General features: G+C 41.3%; 1 long non-coding RNA gene across 1 annotated transcript in view; it reads left to right on the forward strand.

Moving 5' to 3' along the window:
* LOC103306676 (uncharacterized) overlaps positions 1 to 10900 on the forward strand; it is a 98245-nt gene extending 87345 nt beyond the window's left edge. The window contains exons 3-4 of the long non-coding RNA XR_509613.4: positions 5007 to 5061; positions 10132 to 10900. This is a non-coding gene — a long non-coding RNA (uncharacterized LOC103306676). The remainder of the gene's footprint in view (positions 1 to 5006; positions 5062 to 10131) is intronic.
* Positions 10901 to 19443: the final 8543 nt, after the last annotated feature.

Genomic DNA, 19443 nt, shown 5'->3' on the forward strand with positions numbered 1-19443 from the left:
TACAGCATAGTAGTATCTATTACCTAGTATAATTTTTGAAGTAATGAAGTCATAGGAATATAGCACTCATTAAATCTCAGCTGAGATGTTGTGAGAAAGCTTGTCTTTTGGGTGTGCAGATTAGAAAAACACAAATTAGCAAAGTTCCTATCTATTTGTAGTGAAGTTAGATTTTCAGAATTATTAGGTAAAAATACACTAAGATTAGGGCCAGATACTCTAATCCAGGGGTAGGCAACTTATGGCACGCGTCACGCGAGCTGATTTTCAATGGCACTCACACTGCCCAGGTCCTGGCCACTGGTCCAGAGGGGCTCTGCATTTTAATTTAATTTTAAATGAAGCTTCTTAAACATTTTAAAAACCTTATTTACTTTACGTGCAACAATAGTTTAGTTATATATTATAGACTTATAGAAAGAGACCTTCTAAAAACGTGAAAATGTATGACTGGCACACGAAACCTTAAATTAGAGTGAATAAATGAAGACTCGGCACACCACTTCTGAAAGGTTGCCGACCCCTGTGTCTAATCCAAAGAGTTTACTTTGCATTCTCCCTTATCCTTGTGTAGCACAAATCCACTAAACAGGAGCAACTGGATGTAACCCGTTGGCCTGTTAGTTAGCCTAAATTTTCTGCTCATGAATAAGTTGTCATGATGTCTAGTGCCTTTTCATTACAAGAGAAGAAGCCAATATCAGAAGCTGCCAGGAGCTTCTGATATTGCATATTCTGATAAGGCAACATGGGGAGAAGAGATCATTTCTCCAAGATCTATGCCTGGAGACTCTCCATGTGCTGATTACCTTCTTCAGAAATGTGAGTGGTGAGGAACAGTAACCTCCATTGTACCTTCTTCTCTTCCCCAGGCTCCATGGAGACCCCTCCATGGGGACATCAATTTGCACATTGAGCCATGTTAGAGGGAAGAAAATATTGAGAGGTATCAGTGTAGAGATTTCCCCAAGTTGTCCTGTTGAAGGGTTGACTGGCAAGTATGGCTCCCCCACAGAATGTTCAGTGGCTTTTTGCCTGCAAACCCCTTTGTCTACAGGAGATCTGCTAAATAACCATCCACCTGGATAGTCTGTGCCAATGACAGGGCTCTGGGGCTTCCCTGAGGCACCAAGGGAACTGTGGGGCTAGTGCATCTGGAACTGCTCCATAAGGATTATTCCCCAGCCTAGAACTCTTAAACAACACTGAGCATCATTGTTCTGGATCGGCACTTTCAGGGGTCTGGGATCAGGGTAGTTACTATATAGGTGCTTGACCCTTTCTTTCCTCCCCTCACCCCTACATCCTTGAGAAGAGTGAAATTAGTTCCAAAGAAGGTCCCTGTATGTGGATTCTTAACCAAAAGCCTCAGAGCCCCCACAATTTGGCTATTTACTTAATTTCTTTAGTACAATTTACTGATGTATACTCAGGGCCGGCTCCAGGCACCAGCTTCTCAAGCAGGTGCTTGGGGTAGCCGCTTGGGAGAGGGGCGGCAGGTCCAGGTATTCGGCGGCAATTCGGCGGACGGTCCCTCACTCCGGCTCGGAGTGAAGGACCTCCCGCCGAATTGCCGCCGCAGATCGTGATCGTGATTGCGGCCGCGGCTTTTTTTTTTTTTTTTTTGGTTTTGGCTGCTTGGGGCGGCCAAAACCCTGGAGCCGGCCCTGTGTATACTTGTCATTTAACTGATCACTACAAATGAGGTATGTATAATATCTGAATATCTTTACAGGCCTATTTAATGGACACCAGACTACTTCCCTATTTGTAACAGAGGCCTTGGCTACACTGGCAATTCACAGCGCTGCACTTGCTGCGCTCAGGGGTGTGAAAAAACACCCCCCCCCGAGCGCAGCGAGTGCAGCGCTGTAAAGCGCCAGTGTAATCAGCGCCTGCAGCGCTGCACGCTCGCTCGCAGCGCTGCAAGCTTTTCCCCGCGGCAGCGCTGTGAATCCGCGAGTGTAGCCAAGGCCAGAGAGTCCTAAAATGTGTGATTCTAGTCTGTGTCACATTCACACTGAACTCCTCTCTGATCCACAGTACTGGAGCCATGACATTCAAAGGATGTTTTGCTAATGAGATGTGTTAGCACTTTACTGTATGTAGCTGCTGCTGATGAATTGCTTTGGCATTCACTATAAGAACATTAACCAGGACGAACTCATTCGGTGTTAATGTCAGTGTAATATATAGCACTTTGGAAATTCTATTGTAATTGAACGTTCATTTAGAAAACACTTTTTCAGAAGAGTGCTTTTACTACTGTTTTAACATTTTAGAATTAACAAATAAACCTAGTGGATTATATGTATCAGTTCTGTTCAGATGTTCATTTTTCCCTTGGCTGACCTATGCCTCAGAACTGAAACCTCTGTTCTATGGGCAAAGGAATTCCTATAGCATACTCTATGCATGCAGATAGGTGAGAATAATGGTCCCTATATTATATAGCCATGAACTGCTATATACATCACCATTAGTATAGTGAACATAATCAGGGATATCTCTGCCATGATGCCTATGGTTTTGCTTGCTTTATTGAATCAAATGCACCACAACAACATACATATATTTATTTCATTATTGATTAGAAGTACTCGGAGTCAATGTTTTCCACCAAGTCTGGCCTTTCCATTTGGTCAAATGAATTAATGTGGTGTTTTATTTCATTTACTAGTCACAACAAGGTATTCTAGAAATCCCTACAGGGTCCTCCATAACTCCACCACAGTATTGTATTTGGATCTGGGGATAGTCATATGGTTGCAGAGTATGTCTATAACTGGAGCAGGGCTGCAGACTGTAGAATTTTGCCTTAGGGTAATAGTTAATGCAGAAACAAATTCGGACTCCAGGGTTTAAAGCTTATCTAAACGGGAAGAGACTGAAATCAGCATTTGCAGCAATCTGAGTGTAAACTGTCCAATCTAACAGTGGCTGTAAAGCAGAGGACAATTAAGACACATTCGTGTTAGCATACATTATGCTGTCATTGTAAAACTATCATGCAACCAGGCTTTAGAGGCTGAATGAGACAAAGTATTTGGGCCCATTCTTTGTTGTAATGTGGCTGCTTTAGGCTGCAATTGCCAGCATTACAAGTTCCCACACAGCTCTTTCTAAGCAAGTGCATTTATTCTTAAGGTGAAAGCATTACAGAGAAAATATATTAAAAACAATAAAAAACCTGCGCACATGCTAATAAGTTTACCAGCGATCACCCTCAACTCCAACAAGGGTGCTGATAGGAGTCAGTCCTTCAAACCCCACCAAGGGTTTTTCATGTGGTTACAAGTCCACAACAGCCTTAGCTCAGAACTAACATACCACACAGGCTTGACAGAGCAGCCGTTTCTTTATACAGCTTGGGCCTTTTAGCTTGGCCTCTGATAACGGATAATCAGCAGACAAAGACCCTCAGGGCGTAGCTTCAAAAGGCTGGGTTTTTGTGTAATCTGGGGTGTAGAATTTGCATTCACCTCCCCAGGAAACCCACTTAATACTTTTTTCCAAATATCTATTCTTGTCTGGTACATTGTTCAATATAGTCCTTTGATCATCCAGGTCTTGCATCACATCTCCCCCCAGAGACTTTACTTACAATCCTGGCCCACAATAATACATAAACTATGCATTTTGTACAATGGACCCCAAAGATACAAGTATACTGCAGGAAATTTGCCATATCTGTCATATATACATCCAAGAATCACATTAACCCTTTTGGACATCTTGTCCCACTGGAATCTCATGTTCAACTGATTATCCACTATGACCCCAGGTCTATTTCAGAAGCACTGCATCCCCCATATTGTAAGTATGGCCTATATTCTTTGTTCCTAGATGTATGACTTTACATTTGGCTATATTGAAATGCATATTGTTTGTTTGAGCCCAGCTTAACAAGCAATCCAGATAGCTCTGTATCACTGACCTTTCCTCTCCCCCCCACAACTCTCCCAATCTTTGTGTCATCTACAAACTTTATCAGTAATGATTTTATTTTTTCTTCCAGGTAACTGATAAAAATGTTAAATAGTGTAGTGCCAAGAATCGATCCCTGCAGAACCTCAAAAGAAATACATCAGCTTTATGATGAGTCCCCATTTACAATTAAATTTGGGACTTATCAATTACCCAGTTTTAATCCATTTAATGTGTGCCATGTTGATTTTGTATAATTTTAGTTTCTTAATCAAAATGTCGTGCTGTACCAAGTCAAATGCCTTACAGAAGTATATGTGTATTCCAGCCACACTACTACCTTTATCAACCAAATTTATAATCTCATCAAAAAATATCAAGTTAGTTTGACAGGATCTGTGTTCCATAAACCACATGTTGATTGACATTAATGATATTACCCTCCTTTAATTCTTCATTAATTGAATCCTATATCAGTCATTCAATTTTTTTCCTGGTATCTATGTCAGACTGACAGGCCTATAATTACCTGGATCATCATGTTTACCCTTTTTAAATATTGGCACAATGTTAGCTTTCTTCCAGATTTCTGGCACTTCCCCAGTGTTCCAAGGCTTATTGTTAAATTGCCATTAATGATCCAGGGAGCTTTTTGGCCAGCTGTTTTAAAACCATTGTATACAAGTTATCAGATCTTCTGATTTTAAATTGTCTAACTTTAATAGCTGCTGTTTAACATCCTCCTGAGTTACTATTGAAGTGGAAAGTATTTCTTCATAATATGCTAGGAATACATCATTTAGCTTTTTCCCAAAAACAGAACAGAAATATTTATTGAACACTTCTGCATTATTATTGGCAATTCTACTATTTCTATCTAGTAGTAGACCAATACCAGGGTTAGGATTTCTTTTGCTCCTTATTGTCCTTAATTCTGATAGCCATAGATTTCTCCTTGTGTCCTTTTGCTTCCTTTATCAATTTTCCACAATCCCTAGCGTTTAAATTTATATTCATTGATATCAACTTCCCCTTTTTTCTATTTGTGATACATTGTTATTGTTTATTTTCTTCCCCAGACCCGACGCAGAACCCTCAGCACACTGAGCCACTTTTGAGGAAAGAAAATGTGAGGTATCAGTGTAGAGTTTTCCCCAAGTCTTCCTTTTGAAGGGTTGGCTGGCAGGGAGGGCTTCCACACAGAATAAGCATTGTCTGCCTATGCCGAAAGAATAACAGGAAACAGATAGGGGTTTAATCAGGCCACAACTTTATTATTAGATAGATGTCTGGGACTAACCTGGCGGATAAAATGTGCAGTGCAGGTGAAAAATGTATGTCCCTCCAGCAGATCCGCTGCCGGGATGCTCCAATTCCAGCCAATTTTTTTTTGGGGGGGGGCTTCCACCAGCTCCCCACCTTTTCATCTCGATCCCTCCAGCAATTCCCTTGCCGGGACCTTACCGCCCCCGCCCCCCGTAGGAGGGGTTAAGGTGGACTATAATGATGGGGGGTGATCTCCCTGCTGTACCAATCAAAGGAGTCCCCAACTGCCCCCGGATTGCTCAATTACCAAGCACCTCTCCTTAATTCCTTTCCCAAGCCATTTATCCATTCTTTTGTGCCTTAATTTATGGAGTACCTGCACTGAACATCCGCTATACAGTTAAATAAAGAGTTGCGACATATAGTCTACCGCCCGTCATGCTATGCATGAACAGAGCCCACCTGAACCTGCTGCGTGGAAGGCGAAAATCCCCCCACTGCACCTGGCCAATATGGTCGTAAGGGAAAAATTCCTTCCCAGTCCCCCTTAGTGGGGCAGCTAGCGTCATGCTCACAGCAGATATAGCTAAACACCCAGCATATTTGTGACCTAAATAGGGAGGGCGGGTGAGTGCTGCCCAGCCTGTTCCAAGTGAATGAGGGGAGGGGTCAGGCCTAGGCTGACCTTTTTAAACCCCTCATTCCTAGGTGGTGAGTCATTCACCACGCTGACAGCTCTTCCAGCAGTTTTACATCTCCCCTTCTCCCCCAAGCCAGAAAGCATCACCTTCTTCTCCCGGCCAACCAGACAACACCCCCATGCTTAAAGTGCAGGGAAGTGAGTGGTTTTGCCCCAAATCCCTTTGTTCACAGGAAATCTGCTAAATTACCATCCACTTGAAAACTCTGGTGCTCACAGAACTCTTGGAAAATATCTACACAACAAGCTTTTTCTACTTGTAACTGAAAAAAGAGGAAGCACAGTTATGGCTTCTGTGTATGTAGAAGATTAACGGGTTATATTTATGCTGCAAGGGATGTTTTTCTTTCTTCTATTTTTTTACCTTGATTTCAGAAATACATTTTAAGTTTATGTAACATAAGAAAATATATGATCATTGTTAGCTAAATACACTTTGATGTTGTCTGTGTCTTATGGACATTAATGACGATTTCCAAGTCTAGATTTGAGGAAATACTGGAAATTCAATTTAAATCATATTCAGGACTCTTTTGTATTCACTTTCCTCAAATACTTGAGCACCCAACTATAGATTTGAATGTAAGTGTCACAATTTCCAGTCTGATGGTTAGTTACATAAGCCATCCAATTATGTATTATGATAATACATAATCATTAAATTATATGGTTTCATTTAACTCTGCATGAACGGCCAAAATTCATGGCAAAATATTTACAAATGAACTGTAGGCTACTAAGTGTTCTCTGAGGAAGCTCATTAATAATTTTCACTAATAAATCAGTATAGCCACTTCTTCATACTAAATAACGCCTTGAGACAGTTTCATATATGATTACAAATGAAGTTGCTTACTAAGACTCAAGAAAAATCAAAAAGTAATATTTGTTTCCTTCTTGGAGGTTATCCGAGTGTCAAACAATGTTCCTGTCTGGTGCAAATGACATAACTTCATCTGGCTCATTATTTCACAACAAGGAAATAAATAAAAAATGCCACTGGGTGGGCAAGGGAGAGGCAGACCAAATTCCTTGGATGTGCTGATAAATAGCATCATTGTATGCTATGTGAAGATTATAGATAGTATAAAATGGAAGAATAGGGCAACTATTTGGGACCTACCTGATCAAAGTGTTTCATGTGAGCTTTCATTTCTACACTTCTCCCCACCCCTCAAAAACAGTATACACTGTAAGCAAATATAGAATAAACTGATCTTCACTCTTCATAATCTGCATAAACAACATCTATGAATGGATCCGCTCTGCCTCTCTGCAACCATGACAAATCTCATAAACTGAGACTACCTCCTGCCTCCTTGTAAACCTGCCCAGGATTTTGCAAACCCTGCTCTGCACATAGTTCCAACCTTTATTGTACATAGGAACATAGGACACAGGACATGAAGGGACCTTGTGGATCACACAGTTGCCAGCAACAGTCATATAATCCTGTTCATAAATTTATCAAAACGAATGGTCTTATTTCTTGAAGCACTGACCAGCTCCCATTTTGTTTGCTTAGTTACACTAGTAACATCATGGTAGAGTCTCACTGTCTCACAGTCTCACATACACGAATGGATTTTATCCTTACAACACCCCTATGAAGTAAGGAAGTATTGTTCCTATTTACATGTGGGAATCAGAGATGGATTAGAGTGATTTACAGAAGGTGGCACAGGAAGTCTGTGACTAAGCTAGGACGTGACCCCGGCTCTCTCGTGTCCCTGTGCAGTGCCCTATCCACTAGCCCATTGTCTATTCTGACATCCTTCACCACATCGACCTTGAAGCCAGGAAGTGGAACTGAAGCCCAGCTTGCCAAATAGGGAGGGAAGAAAGGCAGTTGGGTAATTCTGTCCCTGCTCTGGTCTGACAGAACTGGAATAGGATGGAAAATAGACAGGAAATCCAGAATTACACTGTAGTTTGCAGGCCAGGTGTGTGCATGTGATGTGGGCCAAAGAGTCAGTGGAGTTGTATGTGGCTACAAGGATTGCAGAGATGCATGGCTTCTGCTGCTCATTCAAGTGAAGGGTCCTAAGCTTTGTCTGCCATTTGCCCAGTGTGATGGAGAATGCTGCAGTAAAGGAAAGGAATCTTAAGAGGAAAAAAGATGATCTCTGTTTGGGTACCATTAAAAAAATTAAATATCAGGGTCCTAAAATTGAGAAATCCCTCAAAATGCTATAAAGGAAAATTTCTGATGACTTTTTTTTGTCATGACTCACAAATGAAACTGGACTTTGAATGAAAAAGGACTTTGAAAACCTTTGTTTAAAGAAGATAACACCTCCCTCCCAATAGATTAAAGGGTAGAATAGGGTTACACATACTGAACATCATATTGACCTATAAAAATGAAGACTTATTAAATGGTGAAATTAAAAACTCTGATAGCTATATTTTAGTAATTTGTAATTATGGATACTGAATGATTATGGATAGGGTCTGATATCAGTGTATTTTTGCCAATTCTTCTTTGATATAGTTAATGTGAACATGCAAAATGCCTTTGTCATGCGCACTGCCAGTGATGTCTCCCTGCAGAGAGAAATTGGTTGGGGAGCTCGGTGAAAAACAGGAGTACTTGTGGCACCTTAGAGACTAACAAATTTATTTGAGCATAAGCTTTCGTGGGCTACAGCCCATTTCATCAGATGCATAGAATGGAACACACAGACAGAAGATATTTATACATACAGAGAACATGAAAAGGTGGAAGTAGCCATACCAACTGTAAGAGGCCAATCAATTGAGATTGTAAAACAGCTGACTCAAGTTCAGTTGAGATATGATTGAGGTGATAGTAGTTGTCAGAAGAAAGCACTTTGAGAAACTAGCAGGAGCCGTGATCGACCCTCAGCAGACGACATCTGCCTGCCAATTTTCAAGGAGGTGTGCCACTCTAGTCCTTTTGGACTCATTACTATTCATAGATGCTCACATGTAGTAGCAGTGGATGGAAATGCTTTTTTTCATCTCTGTTGGCAAGGAAACTGCAGCTTACCTCTCAGATGTTGGCCTTATCCACATTTCATGTCTAGACAACAGCAGCACACTCTATGTTCAACTCTCTGGCAGACCACCCCCCCACCCATGTTTCAGAGCCCGAGCACTAGCCCAAGCATGAATGTCTACACTGCTATTTTTAGCACGATAGTGAGAGCCCCGCGAGTCTGAGTCTGTAGACCTGGGCCTTGATACATGCAGCCACCGTGGCTTTTTTTTTGTTTGTTTTTTTGCGCAGTGCAGACATACCCAAAGAGATTACAAATGGTTCCACCACAGCAGCCTGATTAGTGCTATATGTGGAGTGGCAGACAAAAGTGCACCACATCATAGGACTATTTCAAGTTCTGCAATGGCTATTGATCCACTTCTATATTCATTGCAGCCTGTCTTCTATAGGAGTAGTACAGTGGTGTGAGGTCTTTACTCAGGGTAGATTGTGATGTGACTTAAACATCTAGCCCTTAATGAGACAAACCTGTCTTTTTCAAAAGCTTGCTCTCTAAACATGTGAATCTGGGCTTTTCTTCAAGTCTGCATTGTTTTGGTCTGCAGGATGATGCACCTGATTTTACATAAGTGATTATATGATACTAAATATTAAGGCATTTAAAAATGTGCTCAGTCCAACCTTTTCAAAAATTGCATTTACAAATAATGAATCAAAATAATTTCTGGGCAGTAATTTTCCTTCCATTATGAAAGACTGAGTCTGACTTGATTTTTCTGTACCTAAATTGTACATAATAAATTAGAATGGTAAAGTATTTAACAAACAAACATATACCCTTTCTTTTCTGTCTTTTCTCTGTATACAGTGTATAACTGTATGAATATAAGTTTGCACATGGGACTGTTCTCCCAATCAGTTCTCACTACTGGATGGAATGTTATTGTCACATCTGGTCAAGGTTAATCATGTTGCATTTCAGTGAATGAAGAATATAAGAAAGACAGAGATAGAAGAGAAAAGGACAGGAGGACAGAAATATAGGGAGGAGTAAGGATAGATAAATAGAAAAGGATAAGCAGGAGAAAAAGGAATTGGGGTGGGATACATGAAAAGGAGAAAAAAGAGAGTATGAAGATAGGGATAAATGAGCCAGGGAAGAAGGGAATAAGAAGAGAAGGAGGACATCAAGATACTTCTTATGTCACAATTCCACCAACATCAGGGTTTTTCATGATGTGCTACAACAATATGTCTATCTCTTCTCCCACAGTGTGGCTGTGTACCAACACCCTCTGCAGGAAAGTCAGACTTGCTCAAGTGCCTGTGATCAGGTCATCCTCTAAGGCAGAGGTCCCCAAACTGTGCTGAACAATGTTTGGTGGTGGGGCACAGCAGGGCCTGTGCCAGCCCCTATGGGGGGGGGGGCAGGGAGGAAGCTCCACCCAGCCCCTCCTCACCCCCAGCTCTGCTCCCAGTCCCACTTCCAGACTCGGCATGGCTCTGCTCCCGGCTCCATCCCCACTCCTAGGCTTGGCCCCTGGCTGTGGCTCCATCTCCGCTCCTGCTCCCAGCCCCACTTCCAACTGCGGCCCCAGCCTCGGTCCCATTACCCCTGTGGAAACAGAGAAAGAACTGACAGGAAGGGGATTGCAATGCATGACAGTTTGTTTGTAAGAGTCAGGCTAACTGTAACCCTAATAACGCGAGATTTGTAGAAGCGAGGATTGTGTGAGGCGAGTGGGAAAGAACTGTGTGAGAAGTTGTTGCGACCTTGTGTAGATAATGTGCAGACAATATGGAATGTAGACTAAGAGTCTACATAAGTGAGAAAAACAAGATATCAGAATGACCTATGTATAAACAAAATGCAGCTGTTGCTTTTTATTGTCTGTAACAAAAGGTATAAATGCTTGTTGTAATTGTTTACCTGTTGAGAGACCTGCCTAGGAGGGGGAGACCCTGTGTCCTAGTGCACTCTTTCCCTTTACGCAGCTGCTTGAGAGAATAAAGTATCTGACTTTGCTGTACCCAACCAAAAAGAGTGAGAACTCTGTTATTCTCCGACACCCCTGTCCGTGTCTCCCGCTCTACCCTCAGAGCCTTGTCCCCGCTCCTGGTCCTGGCTCTTGGAGAGGGTGTGGGGAGATGCGGATGGGGTAAGAGGAGCACAACCCTCAAAAGTTTGAGGACCACTGCTCTAAATGCCACACTTCTTACAGCTGCTAGATAAACATGAATATTGCATAGGTTACTGCTGGTATTTATTAAACTAATTGCCCAGTTTAAACCATGACTGACATCCTTTCAAATGAACAGAATCAAGGAAAATCCTGAGGTGAATCAAGTATCGACTTGAGCATTAATAAGTTTGCATCCAGTCAATACTGACCTTTACCATTTGGAAAACAAAAAACAGCTTCCATTTTTCACACTTCTACAACAACTAAAGTAAAAGCCAGACAATCTCACTGTATACATTTATAGCCAGTTTGTGCTTGAAATTCTCTAAATCTTTTCTTGGGATTCATAATAGAACTATGATATGTAAAACAAACAAAAAACCTCTTGTGAAGCATTTGTGTTTTAAATTACATTAGTCTCTTTTATGCCTCTCTGAAGTGGATCATTTCTTCTTTTACAGAATATTTTCTTCTCAGTCCTTTTAATTCACAATGGGGAAAATTCTATCACCCTTACCTGTATTGAGTACCATCTTACTCCACGAGTAGTCCCTGCTCAATATGAGTAAAAGCAGCAGAACAGAGATTGTTGTTCAGTGGGATTTCTTATGTGGAAAAATTACAAGTCTACCTGATTTTCCTCTCACTTAAGTAAAAATCCACAGACACCTGATTTATATGGGTGTACATGAGAGAAGGCTCAGGCTCTGTATGTACCTATACCATATGGATTACATTTTCAAACATTCACTCTTAAGACTGACCCACAAAAATGCAGAAACTCAAACAAGCAAACAGGAAACTGAATGTGCAAAAGAGACAATTGCATGCACAAGTAGTCACACATATTTACCTATTTGTACATATTTTATGGGAACAGTGAAAGAGTGGATGTTTGAAAATTAAACCATATTTCCATTGCAGTAATATTTAACGTATATAAAGTATTCTAAAAATAGTACTAATTGGCCAGCTTTCATGAAAGACAACAAAATTTTCTGCCCTCAGATAGCTGCATGTAATCCCTGATGAGGTCAACTGGAGGTGCACAATGGAAGAAGAATTTTGTCCAAGTTATTTATGAATGTTTTATAAAGTGTAGCAATACTTTAATTATAATCAATTGTTTTACTACATTGACAAAACTATACTATCCTGACATATTTCAGCTATATAGGCTGTACGACCTCTGCTTGGCTTTCAGGGCAGGGAAGCTAAGGCTGTAAACATTTATGCTCTTCTATTTTCTGGGGCTGCTCTAATTTATGATAGCTTGTAATAGCTGCCTAGGGAATGTTTTGCTGCTGGGGATCACCAAAGCTCTACATTCAAACCTTTGTGCCTACCCCCTGTGCTCTATGTGTGTGTGTAGGGGGCAATGAAGAGGGGGTGGCATAGAATTAGCTATGCTGTTTTATGCCGCTCTGGGATTCCTTCATGCCAGGGGAAGCCTCAAGCTGCCCATTCAGTGATTTTAGCACTTGTGGAAAGAACATATCCTTATCTGGGAGCTTAACATTTACAGAAATGTCATAGTAACTTCATTCTGAGGGGGGTTCTCACATCTTTGAGCAATAGACAATGACAAGTAAAATGCCCCAGAAGGTGCTGAAGTGCTTATGCATGTTTTTAACTCCGTACGCAAGCAGAAAAGCAGATTGAAGAAGTTGCAATGCAGGAGGCACTGGTTGATGTGACACGGAAAGACCTAAATGTTCTTGGCTTTCTAGTCGTTAACTCCTAGTTTTACATTTTCCATTCTGAAGAAGCTATTTGGAAATCTATATTCTAGATGGTAGAGATGTTAGAATGATGATTTCCCAGCAGTTTTACAGATATGAATGAGGTCTGTTATCTTCAAACAACAGAGGAGCTATTCTAAATACATTCTCATACAATGCAGGTTAAGAATGAAAGTCTTAAGAATTACTTGTCATCCCTGCAAACTTCTTTTCCCTATCAATCTGTGTGTTGCATCCTCTTGATAACATTTACTTCATTATAACACAGTCAGCAGGATATCGAGATTTCAATATAGATTTACTTAGTAAGCTATTTCTAATACAGAATAACTGTTAACTGAATGTTTGGTGTGTAACGGAGCACACATCTAGCATTTTCTGTTTCCAGCTTTTACAGGCTCTCTGGTTCTCTCTTTCATAAGTGCTTTGAGTAACTTTCCATACCGTAGAAGCTTCAGGATGTTGTTTTAGAAGGGATAACAGTACAATTGTTTTGCCTAAAAGGAAAACCAATAGATCAGAATTGATTAAAATCCTTCTTATATAAACAATGCAGAATGGAACAGGTAACAGTGGGCTAAAATGAAAATGCTAGATAGGAGTTTGAAAATCTTTTTTTAGTATGACATAGACACATAGGATTGCCTTATATCCGTGATGTACAGTAGCTAAAGGAAATACGGTAGCTAAGACTCTCAAGTGCAGAATTTTACGGAGTGAAGTCAGACAGGCATAAATCTTCTCTAAGACAAAATAATAGCATTACTACTAGGGCTAGGTTGCCCTTTGCCCTCATGTGGGTTTGCAAGAGGTGAAGGCAAAAGGAGACCTTTTCCCATTTCCACTCCCATGCTTTCCAGACAAGGGAAAGAAACAATGACAGCCTCTTACTTTGAAGGAGCACAGGGGATTCCCCTGGGTGGGTGGTAATCCACCCCTTGGAGGCAGAGCCATGGTCTTGACCCCACACACTAGCCTGTGGAGTAGGTAGCAGGCTGAATCATTTTAAGAGGCTGAGGCAAAATCCTGACTAGAGTTTTGCTATGGTGATGTGTCTGCCAACTGGCCTTATTCAGGGCCCTGTGTAGTTTGCACAATCTGGCCCCTATTAAAGCAATCCTTGTGGAGGGGTTGTATAACATTTCACATATTCTTTTGGAGCCTTCACAACCTTTGTGGCCAAATCTCACCCAGCTTTAATGACCACATGATTGGTATTGAAGAAATCAGTCCCACAGAGTGACAGTATTGTGCAGCCCTCTGATTGGCCAAGTGGCTCTCCTTAACCCAGGGGTTGGCCCAGGAGGTTGTCTGGGTAGCCAGAAAGACTTTGGCCTACTGCAATGCCAGACTTTGCCTTGTCTCCTGATCTCTGGTCTCTGACTCTAGCCTGACTTCGACCCCAATTCCTGCCTCTGGATGTTAGCCTGGCACTGGCACTGGTCTCTGACCCCAGCTTGACTCTAACCCTGACTATGGTTTATGGGACCTGGTCTTGCAACTCCTCTAACTCTGACCTGGTGACTCCCATCCCTGATGGGCAGACTCAGCCCAGCTGTGGCTACTAGGCAAGACTGCCTGCACCACAGTCCCTTATAACCATTCCTGACAAAATCTATTCTGCTGTGCTAACAGTGAGTCATACTTCAGTCTTTGTTTTTTAAAGCAGTGTTAAACAGCTAGCAAAAGTAAGTTTCAAGCCTGCCAAAACTGTACATCAAACACAAAACAAACATAGCAAGGAAAATGCCTTTGTCTACAACCATTGATAATCTTAATCAAAACAGGTTCTGCACTTCTCCACTGATCTTTGCCAGCCTGGGAGGACATGGGTTCGGCTCACCAATTGTAGCTTAAAGTTCTGCCAACACCTCTAAAACATCAGTGAATTACAGTGTCTAAAACTCAAACAAAAAGACACATGTATTGCTTCCCTGCCCCAAGACACTGATGCACCACAGCTGAGGGAGGCAGGTCAATTGAGACTAGAATAAGGTTGTCTGCCAAATAACATGAAAATTCACCACAGCAGGAAAAGCTCCAACTTGCAGCCAAGCAGAAACAACCTGGATTAACCTGTATACTACCCAAAATAGCTGCATTTCTCTGGCCTTTGAGGAAGGTGAAGAAACTATGCTTGCACAGTAATGGCATAAGGTTTTTTAAAAACTTTTTATGGTCTTGGAATGAGACTTCTACAATGGTTGCTTTTGCTCTTTTCCCTTTAGCTCCAACTGTCTCAGTCTAACTACCCAGACATTTAGATTGTGCCCATCCCAGGGATGTCTGTATACTGCAGGGAAAAAGCAAGAGGGAGAGAATACTTAATAGCCAGAATATTAATAGCTGAATAGTATTTAGTAGAGAGGGCTTTCGTCTGAATAGTATTCTCCTCAGACTAATCCAAACATGCAATGATTCCATCAATGGTCACTCACAGACCATTGGAAGAAGTTTTTTGTTCTGATGGAAAAGGTATGCCTCACACTGAACAAAATATGTTTGGTCTATGCCAAGGGCAATACTCTATCTCCACTTCCAATTCCAGACCAAAATAACAGATTTGCCTTTGGAAGATGAGCCATGAATCATTTGGATAGTCCCATGATTGTCATAGTGGCCAGCTCAGAGATTCTGAGCTAATCCCAGAAGAATTAGTATGGACATGGATGTCACCGAGAACAGCCAGTCAGGGGAAACATAAGGCAAAGACAGTGGAATGAAGACAAGAATCTTGATGTAGGTTCTCTTAAAAAGTCTTTTGCTATATCTTCCTGTGCCAACCAGCACAGGGATTGAAAAGCTCAAGTCCCCATAATCAGCTGTATGCTGAACCATCACATCCCTAGCTCCCTCCAGTATTGCGATGTTTACTACAATATTTTATCACACCTGAATTTTAAATCATGGTTGCATCAATAATGCAAGACATTTGCAAGTGGAATGAAACTGCACAAATTCAACTGAAACTGGTGCCAGAAAGCTTGCTCTACACTTTAAAAATATTTATGAAACTTTAAAACAGTAATAGAACACTGAGCATGTCAGAGCAGCTTTAACTAGATCCAAAATTTTATATGAGTAGATCAATGCATCAACATTTCCCACATGGCATCCAGACTACATACATTTAACCATGCAGAGAGGAATGTATATCAGCTTTTTTTCTTTGTTATTCTCAGTGATCCATATCACTCTATTTCTTAGGTCTGCTGATTATACGGGACAGTGCAAAACACAGGGAAGTACTCTCAATGCATTGTATGAGACTTTAACTTCATAAATCCCATTATAACTGGTAAGAACATGAAGCTAAAGCCCTGCTGATTGAATGGAGAATATACAGTCCTCAGTGGTTTTCAAGTGTATTGTACAATCATTTTAGAGGCCTCTATTATCTCAGAGAATGTCACATGGGAGAATAAAATAATTAATGTCTACTACAAAAAACCTTCAGGGAAATGCTTTGTACCACAAAGTAATGAATCTGCTGCAACACAAGTGTGTCATATTTAGAGGGCGGAGAAAGTGCTGTAAGAATGTTCATAAATCCCACCATTTTAAGTGAAATTACTCAACAACACATGACCACAAGGAGGCCACAGCTGAGAAATGTCCTCACCAATAACTCCACCAAAGCAACCAAAACTATGAAAATGAGACCAGTGTTGCTGCTGTAATCCTTGTTCCACTAGATGATGATGGGCAACATGTAGGAGGACCCTGGATCCTTCAGTCAGGCTGATAATGACCTTTTCTTTGGTGTTGTCTGTTCACTGTCAACAGGACTGGATGTCATTAGTCCATGTTGTCTTTGTGGGGTGCCTCCAGTTCACCTCAGGACATGTACATGAAAACTGTTACTCTCTCTCGGAGAACAATTTCAGCATGCAGTGTCAATTACACAATGCTCTAAGAAGTCAATGAAGCAGTCACATGATAAGAAGTCCTACAGCAAAGCACCAACAGACCCAGATCTGAATTTTCCCCCAGTTTCAGAGAGTTCCAATCCTAGATTCTGGTTTGGCCCTGTCTCCACTGCATTCCCTTCCATTTTAAATATTCAGAAGCCTTGTTTCCAAATGCTATTTGTTCCATAAACTGTAAAGTAGAGGCAAGGTACATTAAGCACCCACTCTTTTCTCTGGACTGTGTTGTTCTCCTTGCAGCCATGAGAGAACTCTGCAATGTGATAAGAATTATGTGCACAGGGAGAATGAGGTAATATGAGAGCAGTAAGGCAGATTGCTGTGTAGTGATTGTTTCCAAAGAATGTGTTGCATAATTTACCATGCATAGATGCTTGAACTAAGGGTGCTGAGGATGCTGCTGACCCCCCTGGCTTGAAATGATTTCCATCATATACAGGGATTGCAGTTTGGTTCAATGGTTCTCAGCACCCCCACTACACAAATTGTTCCAGCACCTCTGTTACCATGTGCAGTGGTTTCCCCTAAATACTATGCAGTATATCAGTACTACCCTCTACAAGTACACTGTAGAGTAGACATACATTCAAATTCTAAAAACAGAATCAAGTTCATTAAGGGTTCTATTGTAGCCAGCCTTGCCCAAGTGCACAAAGAGTCTTCACCTTCCTGTGTGCTTCTGTGTCGGGGAAAGGCACAACCACCCTAGTAGTTGCTCGTCACCCAAAAGAATCTAGGGTGAGGGCAGGGCCACACCTTCCGGACAGCAGAGATGGCCTGGAACGAAGGGGAGTTCATAATGCACCATTTGAAATGACTGCTGTGGCATCCTGAAATGACTAAAAGGAGCTCTCCTGCTCTCAAAAATGCCAGTTTAGTGCTGTAGGGTGGGAAGGGCCACTTCTGTTGACTTCAAAGGGTTTTGAATCAGAGCCCATGTTACTGAAGTGAGGGTAATTTACCAAATGTTTTCAAAAGCTACTTGGAGAATAATGAGATATTCTGTATGTAAATCTAGGTTCTGGATAGTTTCGTGTTGAAGGCTTGTGGCTACTCCTTAAATCCAAATCCAAACCTTTCAATACCACGACACTTCCAGCTAGTTGTATGAGACCAGAATAGTGAAAGAATAAGCAGAAGAAAAGATCTGAGCCTCACAGAGAAAAAGTTATGAGATCTTTTGGAGTCAGACACTGTGATTGAAATAGAGACAGACAAGCAATTCTAAGGCTTGCAGTCATAAATCTCACTCAGTGGGGAACATAAGACAGGTAGTTTCACTTAGAAACAAGGATACACCAGTCCTAAGAGACATGGTAGTGATGATACAGCAATGACAAATGCAATTCTAGCCACAATAAAGCTCTGTCATCTGCCAACTGAGCCAAAGACTAGCTAAAGTATGGAAAAGGGCAGGAAAGTTGTAATGGAAAGTCCACAGAGGCAAAGAATTAAAAGAAAAGAAAAAGTGAGTCAGAAAAACATTCAGCTAATAAACCCTGCATCAACTGTATACTACAAATTAAGTTTGTTCAGTGCCTAGTAAAATGGGTTCCTATTCTCGGCTGGCCCTCTAGGCACTATGATAACAAACATAATAAATAATGACACTAAAAAATGTGGAGATGCAAAGTCAAGCACTCAAAAGTTAGGAAGTGTCAGATGGAAGATTGCCTGTGTAATCTTAATTTGGCGGTTTGTACCTATGCACTGTGATAGTCTTGCACAGCAACCCATTGTATGTCTGTGGCAGACAGGAATAAACCTCAGTCTGCTGGGTTCCAGCTCAATGCCTTAGAAACAAAAGAACATCCTTGCTCTTCTTACAACCCTTTGCCTCTTCATTCTATCCATTCTATGACCTGAATGACAAATACTATGCGTTCATGTCACCAAAGACTGTATCATAATGCACAAGGGGGCTGAATTAAGGTTGTGTGGACATCCTTAATTCTGGCATTTCCTACTGTTTGAGGGCTTGACTTTGTAGCCTTAATGTTCTTTTAACATTCTTTTATAAAAAATACTTTTCTAGTTTTAAAAAAAAATCATACTGAAAAAAGAAATTTCAGTACATGGAACCATATTCACCTATATATAGGTAACCAATATAGGTAATGCACCTATATGTAGGGTTGGAACCCAGGGACTTTAGACAGACGACACGGCCATTTGAGCTAAAGGATTCATTCCTAGCAGTAGTAATCTGTTATCGTCAAAGTGGACCAGCTGCTGGGAGGGGATGTGACGCACTTTTGCCAGTGGCTTACATAACTACTTGTTATACAGCAGTGGAATGTTGGGAAGTTACAATTTCTGGCTTCTATTCTTGGCACTGGAAAAGAGTGGTGTCCAGTGATTACAGACAGCTCAACCAAGCATGTAGATTTGGCACATTCAGTCTGAAAGGCAGTGTGGCTGCGGATCAGATTTAGTTCTGGGGCATTAGAAGCAGGCTTGTATTCATGATTCTGCCTGAAGTGACCTTGTGCAATCTTTCAGTTACCCCATCTATAAAAGTGAGTGAATGTTACTTGTCTGCCTGCCAAGGTATGGGTATGAGGCTTTACTCTGTGAAGTCCACAGAGTTATTCACAGAAATCAGAGAAAGAGCTGAGTCTAGAGCTTATGGTTTTCTTTTGGTTCCCAGCCCAGCCCTCCTTTCCATAGGCCAAAGGGGTGGCTGTTGCTGGGGGCCATCTGGAGCTCATCTCTGTGGGTCCAGAGAGAC

The sequence above is a fragment of the Chrysemys picta genome, chromosome 2 (genome assembly GCF_011386835.1).
Source record: "Chrysemys picta bellii isolate R12L10 chromosome 2, ASM1138683v2, whole genome shotgun sequence".
NCBI lineage: Eukaryota > Metazoa > Chordata > Testudines > Emydidae > Chrysemys > Chrysemys picta.